Below are 16,310 nucleotides of genomic sequence, written 5' to 3' on the forward strand. Positions count from 1 at the left end.
CCTGCCCCGGCATTACGAGAGTTTTTTTAAATTGGATTTTTTTTAGATTTAAATCGTTCTCATTCCTTTTTCCGCAATCCCATGCCAGAAGATAATTGTAACATAATACAAACATATTTTACTTTTAGACGCTAACCCCAAACTTAAACCTGATTTAAAGAAATAAGAAAGTATTTAAAGCTGATGAGACTCTTCATGAAATCTGGGTCTTATTTATAAAAGTTGAAATTTTGTGTTTAGAAACATCAACGACCTTATATGTAAATACCGAAACACCTTCTGGTAAGTTTTCCCTATTTGTCTATTACAGGAGAGCCCGGCTTTGACAATCGGTATAGGAAAAACAGTATTAGGAAAGTACATCATCGGTGATTCTTAACATCAAATGTAATTTTAAAGTTGAGTTGAGAGCTTATGTATGTTCCATCCTCGTAGATATGTTACATTACTATTTGAAATACAATATCATACCTTTCCATCAGAGTTCCACAAACAAGGGGGACTACTCTAATAATCATTAATTTATGCCATGTTTGAACGGTACAAAAGTACAAAAAACGTATGAGTATGTATACATCTAAATTGAGAAGGAACGACTAGAAATTGCTAAAAGGTGTCAATGAATCATTGCTGTACTGTGTAATGTAGCTTATATCCCCCTCCCCCAGATTAAGTCTTTGTGTCCGCCATTAAACCTTGTGAGCATATACTTCACTTACGTCATGGTGACTCACATGTATATTATCTGGGATGACTCTCCAGTAATTCAGTTATTGTGTCACATAGACCGGTAGCTATATCATAAGAAATAGAAAAAGCGATTCGAGTATATTTTTACCAATAAACTTCACATAAAAAGATTAAACAGGCATTACAGGGATACGAAGTTCCGATAGATGATACCACAGTTCAACCCCCACAATGTAACTCCGGTTCAGACATATTAATTTAGAGATCAGCAGTGTTTTGAAGATATAACATTTACTTTGAGACGGGTATCCGTATAACGGTTCGAATACAAATAACCTGAGAGCGAGTTAACTCCACGAGATCGTTTATTGTATAGATACATGTCGCTATAGTTTTGAAAGATTTATCCGGGTCGGATTTTCTGTTATTAAGGTAAGTTCATGATATCAGACTACGTGTTAAACATTTATAATAATATCTCTCGTCCGGATATCGCAAGAAAATCCGAGAAATCTTTAATAAGTGTTATCATTGAAGATGGTCAATTAATCATCATTTTTATTACGTGATATGACAGCTTAAAACAGCCTTGTAATGCTTCGATAACCAGGGGAGGGGAAATGTTTCATTTAAAATAATATATGCGTTATATATTAAAATTGTGAGTCAGGTGACCACATCACTGATCAGTCGATCGTTTACTGCTCTCGGGCATTTTCTTTTGATTCCTTGTTATACCCAAATGATTAAAAAATATACATAACGGGCACAGGACGTGTAATGAAGAAAATAGATGGAATTGATAAGGTCGATCACATCATTAACGTAACAGACATACGCAATTGTTTCTCTCTGCTAATACATATGATACTGTATTACGTACTTCACATTGTTTCTGAATCCTGGATATATTACAATAGGAATCAACGAAATGTCCAAATATGTAATATTTTGTTGAGTAGTAAGGAACATTTATAAGGGCACAGGAAGATGGTTTTAACAGAAAGAATGGCAACTTAAGGACCAATTTAATGTGTCAAAACACTGAAATGTCATAAACCAGAAACGGTAGCATGATACCCCAACCAGTACATTATACTGGTAACGGGCTATAGTCTTCTTTTTTTTTTTTTTTTTTTTTTTTTTTTTTTCTCAGATAAAATTTTTTTCCCTTTACAGTTCTCTGGATTTTATATATCATTTTTAAATACATAGTCACAATGTTGATGCATTCATATCCCTAATATTTTGTTACTAAGCACGGTTCATATTTCATCAGTCCCATTTACAAAACAGAAGGTTATACAGTCCTTACCGCCACCCTTTAATAAGCTGAAGTGAAGCAAGGACCAATTTTTACGAATATTAATAACTTTGTCTCAGTAATTTATTAATAATGTTCAAAGGACAAGACTTATGTTTACATCTCAACCATGTAATAGCTTGTGTGAGTGGATTGTATTAGTCACATGATTGGGAAATAAAACATCATGTCTCACTCGTACTCTCGTGTTTCCCCGGTCATATTTCCCTTATTTGGAGCATCTCAAGACCAAAATGGCCAAGGGCAACCACATCAAAGTCACGAGCTATTAAAGCAGACGACAACAATTAATGACGCGTCATCCTGGTCATCTATACGATTGTATTGGTTTTCTTTTCTTTTGGTAGAATAAAATACCCATTGCTCTTGTTGATGGAAACAGGATTATTTGTGTTCCCTCTATTAATCATGTTGCACTCGGGCTTCGCCTAGTGAAATAATAACACCCAAAGAACTGCTTCTCCCAAATCCTCTGAGGACACAAAGTTCAGTGTTTCCCTGCAACAAGAGTAATAAAAGTATATTAAAATTACTTTTCCAATTATAACCGTAGTGAACATTATTTATTTGTGGTTTTACAAAGAGAAATATCCAAGGAGAAAACTACATGTATAAGTACCAGTGTAAATGTATTTGCGGCTATGTTAAGCTCCCCTAGAGACCATTGCTATGTCTAGAAATATTCTCCCGACGGTTGCCCCATGTTTGCCACCCTGCCATACGATCTCCACAGTCAACATAAGGGTAATTAAGAGCAGTTCTTGACATCTGATCAACAATTGGAGCTCCTCGTTTTTTGTTATAAGACCTCGAACAAGCGAAAAGTTAACTGCTGTTTAAACACGCAAATTAGCATGATAAGAGGCTCAAGAAGGTCGATTTGTGGTGATACAGATCTTGTCTGCCAAAAAACCGATATTAAAGGCAATTAAAATAATTACTTCAATTATTTATTCAAATCTAAATTACTGATAAATATTCTTTAGAAGTCAAGGAAATGTTTTTATTTTGGACATCTCGGACAATTTATTGTGTATTTCCCAGATTTTCGTCGGATCCCGTGCGACCCTCGTGAACAGTATAAGGATGTTTGGCGATGAGAGGATAGCTCCCAAGTGGTCAGATTTGGTGAGATTCTCGATACTGGATGTTTGCCGATTGGCTTGGCGATGTTTGTCTAATCAGTCCAATGACAGTAATAACACCTGAATTAGGTCATCCACATTCAATATAGACCTCATTCACTTTTATTAGCCCAGCAATTGACATATTTGATCCGGGCCCTACCTAAGAGCCATTTACACATAACATTATACTGGCCTGGCAAACGAGAGGGAACGTCCGGTATTACCGGAGTATACAGACTACAATAGTTCGACATAACTACCTGTGTTTGTCTGTTAACGTATTTAATTAAAGTACACTTTATTACGTCAAAACAAATGTAAGCATCCAGTTTTTGCTTTATGAAAGAAAATTGAAAAGTTGAAAAATTAAAAGTGGGTATTTATCGTGGACACACAATCATATGTATTTTGCAGCATAAAGTCTTAAAACGCAACATATACTAAATATATATTTTGCAATAAACGTTACTGTATATTAACAGTGATGAAACGGCAAAAAAATGGTAGTGTATTGACGTGTTACACGCAAAACACTGGATCAATAGGAAGAAACAACATCATTCACAAAAACCTTGTATTTATTATAGCGTGTTTGTACATCACAGTACATTTACGTTGAGTTGTCCTTGAGTATGTGGGCCGTGCCTATTTTAGGGTACTTCTCACACATCCCAGGCTCCAAATGTCTGCCTTAAATTGCCCCATATGTGTATGTAACTCGTCAAAATTTCAAATCCACGACACGAAAGCCAAGGGTCGGTTGGTATATACCCGTATGAGATTTGGCTCTTTGGCTGTTTGCGCGGAAACACCACTTGTTACTGTTATATCTCAGACACAGACAGCGGTGTCAGTTTCACTCACTCTGTGCCTTATAATGGTGTTTTCGCACACAATTGTCAAACAAACGAATAGATAGTTCTCTTTAGAATAAACAATATTTTCAGCGCTGGGCTCGACTCTTGTTTTCCGCCATACTTGAGCCTCTGGATGTCAAAGATGGGTAAACTGTGGTATTAGAGTGAATACGTATTGGGGCCCCTGGATCAGATCACACTAGGTGGGGGAGGGACGCCAGTAAGCTGGGGGATATATGGTACATTAAAACAGAGGAAGTCTGTGATTAAACGGAGGTAATACATGTAACTTGGACATTCTGATTTCGTTAGCTGTACCTTCCCAGATGTAAAATGTCACAAAAGCTTCTTGTTTGGTGTGAAACGTAGAATCACTGACATAATGTTTTCCTTAAAGTACGAAATGGCATGACTTTCTTCTTCGTTTAAAACAAATTGGTCAATATAGAGTGTATTAAAATCTTCTATATATATATAAAGGTTACTTCTATATAGCAAATATATGTCCATAAGACCACATTTTTGAAGTGGAAGCCTTCTATAAAGGTCACATCTGTACAACTTCACTGTTCCCTTGTAACCACCTCTGTATAACGAATATCTGTTATAAAATTCACCTCTGTTTAGCTAAAATCATAAATGTATGATTATTATGATTTATTGTACCTATAATAATTAATGTAATTTTTATTTCAATCAATACTTCTAGAAATTTTTGTTCACTTTGCATATTTTCCGATACCATATACACGTATGATTCAATTTCGACTTATTTAGAATATCTTTTCACGACATATTGCGTTTTTAATTCACAAAATGTTGTTTCCGTCTAACTTAAACATCAATACCTTGCAACTTATGTTTAACTAAATAATCTCGTCCAACGTAAGACCTTTTCGACAACCTGGTTAAGTGGAAAAGATTGAACAATTCAAGACTTCAAAGTCGAAATGAAGAAATCAGTTGTAACAGTGTGACAACTATACGACAGTCGCTAGTGGAAGTCGAGATATCCAATATAACAGTATCACAAATTTAAGACAACATCTGATCGACTTCGAGATAGCCAATGCAAATGTATAACGAATTTACAACAGTATCAGAGATATAGAAGTTCAGATCTAGTATCATTATGACAGGGTGACTAAATCACGCCATTCTTGTTTAGTTTGACGTTTGACGTGTTTAGAGTGACACCTTCACGAAAACAAAACCTGAATAAGTCAATGTGGCAAGTTCACAAAACCTACAAATTCAAGATAACCAATGGACATGAAACATTTCGTGAAATTCACGACAACAAAGGCAAAATCGCGACAGCCTGAAGAAAGTAACAGTGTATCAACTATATATCTAGTAGAGTTAGAGCTAGGAGACCATCCGACAGACGACTATTTCCTAATTTGATACGGGATTAGGTATTTGTCACCTCATGTGAGGTCTGCTAAATAAGTCTGTCGAACACGTTTAAGGCCACCAACGTAGTCAGCTTCACACTATATCCCTGGTAAATAGCAAACTTTATTGCGATTGTCTTTTTCTTTCCTGTGAGAGACGCATTCTCGCAAAAGCTTTTAATTATATCATAGATTTTTAATTGTTTTTTTCTTTTAAGAATAAGTCTCTATGATAAAGCTTGTACCCGATTATAAACCAAAGTATTGCATAACATCATTTCCTAATTTTGAGCAAAACAAAACAGATATAAAAGGAAATTTGGTCCTGATGAATGTGGTGTTTGAAAACACATTTTCCCACCTGGAATGGATTAGAGTTCCTTGCTTCCAGAGCACTTCCAATGCATGAGCCATCACCCTGTCCCAGGTAACAGTCGGAGCTAACAATGCTCTGTAGGGAAGCTTAAGCCCCGGACTACCTGCTCTACAGGTAGATAAGGTCGGCGACGTCCCGTCGCTATAATTGTGTATACCCATGTCTTTTCACATTAGCTGTTTAAACAGTTAACGCGTTTTATCAAGGTAAAAGCGCGTGACATTTGGAGTAACAGCATTTTGTTTTCATAAATATTAAGATATTAAATTAAATTTCTATTAGGGTTAGATAAAGAAAGCGATATATCTGTTGTGGTTGTCGATACAAACGGTTTATTAAATAGATACTCTGTGGAATGCGATTGTGCTAATCTGATTCCCTATTACTCTTGAAAGGATTTGTCTTTCGTAATAAATCACCATCCATGAGTCAATCGATTGGTAAATCTACTTCACTAAGACGCTTGGTGAAATCGGTTGTCACATTGCGCATTACCGGAACTTACTGGTAGTGATTTATACTCATTGGCCATTATACACATACCCCATCATATCGACTTCAAGTCGACACTGCACTGCCTAGTTCTCCTTCCAAACCCCATTCAAGTTTATCACATCGTATCTAAAAAAAAAATGATTTCTCATTTTTTTCTCTTGTAGCAGAAGACTGTCCCTCTGCCACCATTGTAAATAGTACCAAGCTGTAGATACAACAAAAGACATTTGTCTATTAGAAATTTGTTTTGTCGAATTTCTTGTACTCTAAAAGATGGTCACATCAACATGAAGACATCAGAACCTTTTCGTTGCCAGTGAAGACAATTTTTTTTAGAGATATACGTGTAAAACAAATTTGAATGTCAGATCACAGCCTTGTTACATTTTTCAAATTTAAGATGCATGTAATCAACAAATATAACCTAGACTTAGTGGCCAAAAGTAAAATATGGTAATGATTGTTTTGCCTATACAAGTCAAATATTAAGAACAAATTGTGAATTTCTTATTTTATCATTTAAAAACGACAATGTATACAAAAGTATGTGTAGCGTGTTTTGCGTCTTGACACAAGTTAGGGCGTTATAGTCTGCCATTAACATGTATATTTTTATATACGGGTTAAGTGATGTAATGTATGTGTCTGAAGATACTATCAGGTGGTTAAATCCTGATAAGTATTTTTTCCGGATTACTTAAAAGAGATCAAAATTAAAGATAAACACCATGTGCTATATGGATTGTTGAGTAAACGTCGCACACAATGTACTGGTGGCTATGAGGTGAAGAGCGTTTTACAGTGTTTGGTTGTATACTGGTAAGGCCTTGGTTCGAATCCCGACATCAGGAACATCTTGTGTCGGTCCTGTAAACGGGCTTTTATAATAATCATATACGTTGATTATTCCAGAGCAGCCCTTGATTAAAATTTCGAATGTCGACTGTAGCGTATGAAATGAAGAGTTGTAGAAAACACAAATGTTAAAATAATCTTCTTCTTTTTTTATTATTTATTTATAATTTTATAGTGTGAACATCTTTTATTGTGTTATTTACCACGTTTGCTTGTGAACTAAATTCTTTATGAATAATTAATTATTTTCGTACAACAAGTAATTTATAACCTACCAACAACCCTGGCCTCTATCACAACATCGAACATTCAAAACGAAAGCCTGTCATATTTGAATTTCTAATAAGAATTATTTTGGGACTTACAGAAAAGCGAACCTGATAATAAACTAATAAAGATGACAAGCTAATGGAAGTGATGCGAGAACAAAACCCTTGAGATGGGCGTATCTGGAAACTTATATATTATCTGAGGTGAAGTCGCGATCTGTTCATCGTAAAGTCATTAGGGGTATTAAGAGCCGGAGTAGATATTGAAATTTTACAACGTCCTATGTAAGTGTATATTGTTATCATAAATATAATGTTTACTTATATACAGATAGGGTTTATCTCGGGACAATCGTTTATCGAACCCCTGACCCCTAAACTTATTACAGGTGTATCAATTATAAATCAAAGCTGGCAAATGTCCGAATCCCAGGTAAAATCATAAAATCTGTACGAACACGCACCTGTACGTCAGACAGAGATTACGGACTCATAGAACTCAGATAATAGATAAATAAGGTATGACTATTTTACGTAAAAATACTTGGTACGATTAATTAAATATTTAACAGTGGACACAAATTTGCTCAATCGTTAATATAAATTGCAGCCAATGAAAAAGAACTTATTTACTACTTGAAATGTTTCAGTTCAATTTCAATATCAAATATTTCAAAAGTGATATTGAATCATCATAGCAATTGACGTAAGCAATATAACTAAACATTATTATTAATAATTTTGTATAGTAGTGAAATATATCTAGGTTTTATATAGTGAAACTAGAGAGAGGATGTTCCCTGTGTCTTAGTGAATGTCGCTGATACATGTTTATCCTACAGTTGGGTGAATATTAGTTTCATGAATGTGATTAAAATTAGTGAAATCTATGAAAAAAGTGTTCGTCACAAGATTTCGAGAGTTAAATATACACTATTTATAAGGATGACTTATACAAGTTGTTAGCTTCTAGTTAGATCATAGCGTAAACATGCATTTTGGTATTATTATTGCTGCTTTTAAATGGATAAAATATGGCTTATTCTAAGAAATATATTATTATCATTCGATTTGCAGATTTCAGATTTTATTTTGTCATTTAAATACATAAATAATATGTGATGTATGAGGTAAATGCAACCATTGCTATTGTACATGGCTATAGTTGGATAAAGTAGTTATGTAAATTAGCATACAATCAGTATACGTACTAAATACAACAATCTATAGCAACATTATCAGTTGTGTTAAAAATAAATATATAGTTTGCATTAATTTAACATAACACAAAATTTTGAAGCCATTGTATTTGCAAAAAAAAAAAAGATAATTAAAATACGTTTTCAATTTTTCTTTAACTATATGACATGTTTGATAGTTTCCTAGTGGCATTATACCGTCGTCTAGCGTCACGTGGTACTTGTAACTGTACAGTGACTGTACGGAGTCTAGATGTACAGTGTACCTGATATATTTAGCTCAAAGGATTGTTTTAATCTTGAGTATCTTTGGCCTCTTGAAGAACTTTTAACTCCGTTAACCATTGTGTATGAAGTGGAATTATGAACTTACAACCTCACAACCGGACTTGTTTTCTTTAGTGTGGCAAGAACAACAACACTTGCGCAATCATATTCATATAAAATAAGTCTGACGTAGCCAATCCATTGACATATGTATAACTCTGTAAAACTTCACCAAGAGATTAACTGGTACAACATATAACATACGTCTGAATATGTTCTAATTTGGGGTAAGCCTGTTCCAGGAAGACACAATTTTCAACCAAATGCTGATTTCTGTCGGCTATTGCCCTGTAAACCATATCGTCGGAATTACTGCTCCTGAATCTGAAAAAAACAACACTTTAAGATAGGTTTTTGTCCTATTATGCATATATCTATAAAAATGGTTGTACAATGATAGAGCTATTCGTAAACTTTATTACGCACATTTGAAAAACAACACTCAAAATATGGACGTCAATACTTGTTATACTGAACTACTTTTAAGTTGACAAACTACCGTTAAATAAGTACGTATGTTAATATGTTCGCGGCAGACAATATTTTACCCTGTATAACAAAGTTTAATGTTTACTAAAAAAAACATTTGCTGAAGATGCCACCTTTGTCTTCTAACATCCTCTGTATCTTATAGAAATATTGAGATAGGAAATGCGAAAACGTTTTCTCCCTGTCTAACCCAAACCACAAGTAAGACAAGATTTCAGAAATGTGAACCTTATAGAGATTAAAAAAAAGACCTGATCGCAAGTCTCAATATAAGTAATTGACACCAGGTCACCAGCAATTTACTTTGTCCGTGTCACCAGTGGTTGACCTTGTCCAGGTCACCGGTGATTAACCTTGTCAAGGTCGCCAGTGGTTGACCTTTTAGAGACCATGGTCATGATCACCAGTAATTGGCCTTGTCAAGGTCGCCAGTGGTTGAACTTTTAGAGACCATGGTTATGATCACTAGCGATTAACCTCAACAATATCCCAAAATATTAACCTATTCAATGCCACAGTTATTGACCTTTGAGAGGGTAAATGTGATTGACCTTTCGAAATCACTAATGATTGACCTATTTCGTGTCACGGTGTTGACCTGACACAGGTCCGCTCCATAATCGCCATCGACAACATCCGCCTCTTGTGTCAGCTTCTACATCCCAGACTGTGATAGTGTCAGTCTATTGTTACGTGTGTCATAAACCTATCATCACATCCGGCGGACAAGTACCATACATCTTCTCTTTCTTAATACATCTACTCCAACTCCGGCTAACAACGTTCATCTCTCTTCTGCTTGAAATAGATATTTCCCTTCCGGATAAGATATCAGTTGTTATACCTAAAACTATAAGGAAATAGTGATCACGTTCTATCAATGTTTAGCCGAAAACCTCCTCCTTATTTCCTCCATGGATCAGAAAAACCTAAATTTGATATTCTTAACCTGCTCATTACTATTTGACTAAACATAAGAAACAGCTTATGACTTGTCGTTTATTTTGAATCTGAAGATAAAATTATGTTTTCTCTCAAAAAGACAGTTACACTGATCGTTTAGCCATGATGTTTCTTGGGACTTTTTTCCTCTTTATAGTTCGCTTTCATTAAAATGCACGTGATAAAGTAAATATAGTCATGAGAACATTTATATTTCGCTAAAACCTAGTTTCTTTAAAATCCTTCTTTAGCCTATATAATCATCACACAGTGAATATTGGTCACTTAATTACGATATTTGTCATACTGGGAGACTTTAATTCTAAGTTTCTGAAAGACACGTATTTTGAAGACCTTAAATTCTGTCAATATTGAACGAAATAGTGTGATGTGTACTCGTGAAGTTTTTGTTGATACAGCCAATCCGCTACAGACCCCGACCACACCGGGTTAGCCGTCAGATTGTCCCCCTTGCCGGATGTAATACTATTATTGGCCAATAGGGGGTAAACATGGACAGCTTTTCATGCTGTTGTTACTATTCACCCCGGTTGTTTAGCCGCTTTCTCTTTTAGCGACACATTTGTAACGTTAACAAATTGAACAAAATAAACTAGTTTTGTTGTTTAATTAGTTGAGCAATTAGTTCTGTACAAATAAGCCTAGCATGAGTGGATCAAGTAAAGTCAACAGCGCAGACCGCCGTCACAATGGCGTATGGGTAGACCAACAACCTGTTACACAAACGGCAGAAATTTAATACGGAGTTTTCACGGCTGATGATAATACATTACAACAATTGAATCACATTAACAATTTGTTTTATATTGAACTTGCTGGAAACATTTAATCTGTAGGGCCCCTCGATGTCTAGAAGTGTTCAACAAATCACGGACACTATGTTTAATCAGCAACATCAAAGACATATAATAGAATATGTATATTTGATTATAAATTTGTTGTGCCGTTGATAATAGTATCAACTCCTTTTCCTGGCTATTTGTATCTTATATTAGTAACTCAAGTGGCCAATAGTTGACGAGTGTGTAGGTTTTGTGGCCAATACTTGTGAAGATCGGGTAGTCTTTAAGGGTGCGACGGTTATTTAATAATCACCATTTAAGCTATTTCCCATGAAACACCACAGGTCAAGTGCCCACTCAAAATACAATCACCGAAAAGATGTATCTGTCCTTCTGTTTTTGATGTTACTGTTATATAGCGATTTAAACGAGACTAAAACTTATTTTTATGTCGTCTGACTGGTTTCACGTTTTCGTTAGGGAATTAGAGTTATAGTTATTTCTATTGAGATTATGGCAGCTAAATAATTAATAAATCTCATTATTATCATTGGTTTTGCAAGGGAATAGCAACGTCCTCGCTCGCTCCTGCCCATCATGCTATAGTTTATATCAATTTCGACTCAAAGATGACATTTCCGGGTCAAAGGTCAATGCGAATGTCTCGGAACATCGAACTATAAAATTGATTAATTTATTGTCTATAGCTAACGGATATTAGGTCCCATTTGATTCGTTGTATGCTTGTGTTATTTATTAGAATTCCGATGTAGAACCCGACACTTTTGTCACTGATGTGCAGCTTGTTTGTCCTATCATACATTCTGTGTACATTTATCAAATCTGTCATGTCGACCTCTCGGCTGTTTTCTTACTTTTCTAACAGATTTGTTTCGTTCATATGTTCATCCATCTGTTGTTCCATGAATTCGTATACAACTGTTTGCGCATCAGCCGCTCTGTTCTGAGTCACTACGTCGTAAGAAGATCTTTATACCTTAATCTATCGTGTCAAGATAAAAAGCTAAATACGACTACCGTAGAAAATCTCAGGTGAGATACGGTAAGCGGACAGGTAAGTTCCTGCCATTAAGGTAATACTCGGAGGCGGTGATCTGTCTCAGTCATTTTAAGCCCAGTGTTACGTGTAATGAATAGAATATGGTGACAAAGTGTCATTTTAGCGGAAAAACTAAGCGCTCAACATTATAAAAGTGTCCGAAGCCATTGATTTGGACGGGGTCAAAAAGCGCCTCGGCGCCACTGAAACACGCGAACATATAAATGGTAGATTGATCCATTTGTCTCGAGCTGGAGAATGGTATGACCAGCGTGTCTAGAGGGGGACACGGACGGAGGAGAGAGGTTTAGAGCAACATGCCTTGGTTGAAGACAAATATAACAAGCAATGTGATAAATGATTGGACAATTAGTGAAACGTTATCAGGTGAACGGCTTCCAGAGGCTGTAGAAGGGTTCTCTCACTGGCACGATGCCGTATTGGCTATATAATGCTAATTATAGTACTAGTGTTAATCTAAACTACAGTGTACAATAATGCCAATAACAGAACTAGTATTAATCTAAACTACAATTTTTCGTATAACCTTTCACTTGTTGCACGGTCGTGTCAAATATTCACAAGAGTATTACTGTAGTGACTGTATTATCTAAAAACAATCATCTAATGTCTAATGGTATGAATATAAACGTAGTTACAAAGTGTATTGCGTTTACGAAAGAAACGACAATGATACTGAAATGTATAGCTAATGAAGCGGGTAATGAACATAACGAATTATAATTGACATGTTGATTAGCTTGTCATAAACTGATTAAAAAATATAGGATCATATTGTATCTCATTAAGTGATAAACGACTACTTACAGCATCCATGTCATACGACATATCCTTTCACGTCCTAATAACGTCAAAATATTTGCCTCTGTAAGCCTCATGAATCCATTCGGAATTCATTACAATTTTGCAACTTAATATGTTCATGTATTTAAATAATGTATCGTGCAAATAATAAGAATTCCCACTTACAGCATTCACAGTGTAGAAGTGTGCAAGATAGCGGACCCCATGTAGAACCCCGAGTGATCTGGTACTGTTAGGAGATTAATAAACACGTGACGTTTGTGTCACTAATATCTCTTTTATATCTGTTGGTTATTATCATCAAACACATGTCCAGCAGCTCTGTGTTTATTGTGATCTCCATAGACCGGTTAGGAAAGAGAAAATGTAATTACAGACCAATTGTTCTGAAGATTCGACGATTTCATCACCAATGTCTACACACATTGTACCATCAGAGGCTAACTGCCGGGAAACCATTGATTCAAACAGTTAATTTCTAATTTCTTCAAGTCGCTTTATCTGTAACCAAATACATGTATTAATGTTCAATTTGAGATTTGATTACACATTGAACATGGCAACACAAAATTTACGTTTTATAAATCACATATCAAGGTGTAAAGTATCACAAAATATTATTCCTGTTTTGAAATTATAGTTGGCATTTTGTTTAGACCATAGTGTAGACTCGTTCCCATTTGTATCCAGCATCGCAAATTTTGTGTATAAGCCAGACAGAGCACCCGTATTCATGAAACCATTCTCGTGCCCCAGCATGAATTCTGTGTTCAAGCAAACATTCAAGTAACTCGCTTATAACATGTTACTTGGTCAAAAAGTCAAGTGTAAACATAGAAAACAGTATTTCGCTCTTAGTCCCTCAAAATACTTCCATATGACGGTCAAAATATATGTTTTCATTTATTTATCGCGGTAATAAGGTATTGGGCTTGAGCACATAATCTCGGTTCGAACATGAGAACGGTTTCATGAATACGGGCCCTTGTGCCGCAAATACAACAGAAACCCGCTGCCTCTATCACAACAGAAACCCGGTGTCAATATCGCAACAGAAACCCGGCGCCGCAATCACAACAGAAACCCGTTGCCGCTATCACAACAGAAACCCAGTACCTACAATCACAACAGAAACCCGGTGCCACAATCACAACAGAAACCCGATGCCACTATCACAACGGATAACTGGTGATTCTATCATAGTAGAAAACTTGAAGCAACTTTTACAAGAGAAACTTATGCCACTATCACAATGGATACCTAATGCCACATTCACGATACCATGAACACAACGGAAACGTCATGTATCACTTCAAGTTCATTTGTTTTTTAAAGATGTAAATGTCTACAGATTTAAACAACATTTTACTTCTCCTTTCACTTCTTCACAAAGATGTTCTACATTAATATTAATATATTAGTAAAAGGCCAATAACTATTATGGTAGAAATCAGTGTCTGGTCTTTAACACAGACACTGCCTCAATCATCCCAGACCATTCTATACCCTACTTTGGTGGTTGCAGTAGTGCAGACAAGACAATTCTTTCTCTGAAGATCACACTACGGCCGGCTGTGTGGAAGACTGAATCGTTCACCACTCAGACAAATCAGCTTTACTTACAGGTAATCTTTGTATTTAGTGATATTTGACCATTTATTTCCAAAGGCAAATATCATCTGAGATATCTATATAGTCCAAATCCATATTTTAAGAGCCAATTTTCCAAAGGCAATTATATATCTAGTATATCTACATATTTCCAAGTCATTCGACAGTTTAAGTACCTGGTAAGCTGCAGTACATGTGCTTAGGTTAAATGTTTGCTTTTTTTTAAATTTCTCTCGGTCATATGACGCGATCTGAATAATCAACGAATCCACTGCGCCAGACAATACCCTCTATGCCGAACAATAATATCGAAAACGTATCGATGTAATTAAATATTTGCCTGTCGTTTCTGCAGCTGCATATATATATAAATTAATAATTAATTTTTACTTGTCCGTCAGATAATGATCGGCGTTTTTAATATGTTCGGTTAGATCTCTATTATGTTTATTCGTTTACGCTTGTATCGTATTTGTTACATAATTCCCTACGGATGAATTGGCGCTAACATATACCAAGAGTCCCTAACAGTCCTTAAAAGTTACCCTATACATTATCTAGTGATGTCTAAAGCTTCTATAAATGTAATCACTATCTCTTCTCTTTTTCATAAAAATGAATGAATTATTATAAGAAGCAGGCTTCAAAAGTCTATAACAATAATGTTTCAAAATTACATATTTTGAAGTAGAAATTGGTAAAGCGGTATGTTGCTGACATTTACCTTACCATACATTACAAAACATATACTTTAAAGCTGTTTATGCAACGTGAGTTTGTTATATTGAATAGCATTTAAAAAAAACTATGAATTTCCCCATATTTTACAATCTTCAGTGATATTGGCGAGAATTTTATCAGGATTTGAGTCAAATAGTATGTCACTCCAAATTTATTATTATTGTTATTCTCTTTATTTCCTCCAATTTGAAGATTACATAAATATAATAATGCGAACATATTTACATTACACAATACCATATTAAAAACACAAAAGCACCAAATAACAAACATGAGATATACACACATAATTACATTGAAGTCAAACATTCAATAATATTTTTATCAGGGTGTGAGACTATATCTACACACTACCGGTAGTATAATTTGTACATCTTTTCGACAGCTGCTACTGATTTCAATTTAAATTCATTCATGCCTAATACATTTAATTCGTAAGTCATTTGTCCACCAATTAAAATATGTATTAATTATTGATCTGTGAGAGAGTTTGTATACGCGCTCAGCATTAACCAGTACCACTAATGTTTGCGATAGAGCACCACAACTTGTCCCGTAGGTGTTCAGTATAACTACACTTTGATATAATATGAGTTAATATATATTGGTAAATAATACCACATCTATGACATAGCTCTTTGGCTTTACCAGTACGAATATCAAATATTAATTTTATTAATGAAATATCGAACATTTAAACAGAGGGAGTCGGGTCAGTAGCCTTACTGATAATTGCACAAAAATAGAGAGATATGATGAATTTTAGATGTAGCGAGCTCTGATCTGACTACATGGTATAGCACCTTTCCTTGGTTACCGTTATTTAACGTACATTGCATAGTAACGTCTGTTGTATTGGAGTCATTAGTATAAACACAGGCATTTATTGGTTCAATTTTAACTTATGGTGCTAGCTTGTAGTG

The sequence above is a fragment of the Mizuhopecten yessoensis genome, unplaced genomic scaffold (genome assembly GCF_002113885.1).
Source record: "Mizuhopecten yessoensis strain PY_sf001 unplaced genomic scaffold, ASM211388v2 scaffold7065, whole genome shotgun sequence".
In the NCBI taxonomy this organism is placed as follows: Eukaryota; Metazoa; Mollusca; class Bivalvia; order Pectinida; family Pectinidae; genus Mizuhopecten; species Mizuhopecten yessoensis.